General features: G+C 34.9%; 1 non-coding gene across 1 annotated transcript; it reads left to right on the top strand.

Annotated features, from left to right (window-relative positions):
• The first annotated feature begins 1,825 nt into the window (after positions 1-1,825).
• Positions 1,826-1,930, top strand: LOC138822772 (U6 spliceosomal RNA). The gene has a single exon (XR_011370621.1). It is a non-coding gene; the product is annotated as a U6 spliceosomal RNA (small nuclear RNA).
• Positions 1,931-2,333: the final 403 nt, after the last annotated feature.

Here is a 2,333-nt window from a genome sequence, read left to right as displayed (position 1 = left end):
TGTATGAGAATATTCATACTGCTATTTTTAAACTCTACAGGTACATTTGAAGATATTTGATATATGATAACCCATCAACATAAAATATAAAGTGATTTTGATAAAAATAAAGAATACTCAGAAGAAATTATAAATGCAAAAACAATCTTCACAGAAGCAAACACTCAGAGATATTTCATGACTTTTAAAAGGACAAAGTGGCTGAAGTTAGTATAAATTTAGAAGTATGACAATACATAAAAATATAAAAAGATATTCATATAGTTCATTATATAACCCAAAGCAGAAAGCAAATGTTGTTTGGATGATTTTTTTTAAATACAGTCTCTCAGGTGCTGGGTCGGTGGCTCAGGGGTAGAGTGCTTGTCTCGCATGCATGAGGTCCTGGGTTTGATTCCTCAGCATCACATAAGGAGAAAAAGACAGAAGAGGTGCTGTGGCTCAAGTGGTAGCACTAACTATGAGCTGAAGAGCTGAGGGACAGAATCCAGGAACCAGAGTTCAAGCGCCACAACCAACAAAAACAAAAACAAAAAACTAAGCAAAACACATTCTTCACTTTTGTGGCCTCAACTCTGTAATACCACTGATTCAGCATAGGGCTAAGATTTTCGGTGTGGACATTTATCAACACTCCTGATTCAGACGCTACTTGAGAAAATTTTTAATCAATATTGCATTAATTTTGCTCTTTGTAAATTCACATGCACCTGTAAAAAATGGTTTTGCCATCCCAGTAACATTCTCAAAGTACCTCGTAATGACAACTTACAAAAATTTGTATTATATTATAACAAGGAAAACAATGCTACAAATAAAGAAAAGCAATAATTAAATATTAATGATTAATAAAATAAAAACCAAATCCCAGTGTTTCCAGTATTTCAAGTGTACTGCATATTAGATTTTACTATTTCTCATATTTCTGTACATTTAAAACTGGCTAAAATTATGATGTTCAACAAGAGTTTTATAGGCTATGAGAAGTCTTTAAAGTTACCCTCTAAGATTACTATTTATGTCTCATCTCATAATTTATATATGGCTTATATCATCATTTGTTCCTCACTAAAATATAAAGAAAGGAAGCCCTAAAGTTTTAACAGAAACTTTGTAGTAAAAGTATTAACTCTTGCTCTGTTTCTTTACACAAAGTCTTTGCAACTTCTCATTAGTATCCTTTCTATAAACTCTGAAATGGAGATACTTAGTAGTATATATCTGCTACCATAAATCTTAAATACTTTATGGAAAAGTTTTATGACCTGACAAAAAGTCTTAATTTTGGCATATATAAGCAAATTCCCAAAATTAAACATATTTAAAACATTAAATTTTTTGGAGGGAGGTCCAGTCGTGAGTCCTGAACTCTGGGCCTGGGTACTATCCCTCAGCTCTTCAGCTCAAGGCTTGCACTCTACCACTTGAGCCACAACAGCACCATGTCCGTCTATTTTTTCTGCTTATGTGGTGCTGAGGAATAGAACCCAGGGTCTCATGCAAGCAAGGCAAGTGCTCTACCATTGATCCACCTTCCCAGCCCAAAACATTAAAACTTTTAACAAACCTTAACACTTGCTGCTGTGTTCATTATGACAGGGGGCTTGTATAGAATAACAGAATTCCTCTTGCTACACATCTCTTGAACAACAAATATCCGGAATTATTATGTTTTTGACATATCAATCTTGACTTTATTCTTAAATGTGTGGTTATGTAAGAAATATATGGTTCTAAAATTTCACGACAATACTTTAGAACTTACCTTTTGTTGAATTATCTAGTTTAAGAAAATCAATTCCACCTTATATATAAAAAATGTTCTGTGTACAATTTGGTAGCACATACTCTAAAATTGAACAATATGCAGAAGATTAGCATGGCCCCTGCGCAAGGATGACAAGCAAATTCTGAAGCAGTCTATATTTATACAACAGATGCTGGAGGGGATGTGGCCAGAAGGGAACCCTACTGCACTCTTGGTGGGAGTGTAAACTTGTTCAACCACTTTGGAAAGTAGTATGGAGGTTCCTCAAAAGACTCCACATAGAGCTTCCCTATGACCCAGCAATCCCACTTTTGGGAGCATTTACACACATGTTTACAAACAAGACCACACTAAAGCTACCAGCACGACCATGTGTATCGCAGCACTATTTACTTTAGCTAAGGTATGGAACCAACCCAGATGTCCCTCAGTAGATGAATGGATCAAGAAAATGTGGTATATATACACAATGGAATTCTATGCCTCCATCAGAAAGAATGAATTGCCCAATTTGTTAGGAAATGGAAAGACTTGGAAAAAATTGTATTATGCGAAATAAGCCAGG

Source organism: Dipodomys merriami, unplaced genomic scaffold, assembly GCF_024711535.1.
Source record: "Dipodomys merriami isolate MVZ:Mamm:240054 unplaced genomic scaffold, mDipMer1.0.p SCAF_1145, whole genome shotgun sequence".
Taxonomy (NCBI): Eukaryota; Metazoa; Chordata; class Mammalia; order Rodentia; family Heteromyidae; genus Dipodomys; species Dipodomys merriami.
The sequence above is the reverse complement of the archived record's forward strand: the minus strand, read 5'-3'. Positions and strand labels throughout refer to the sequence as shown.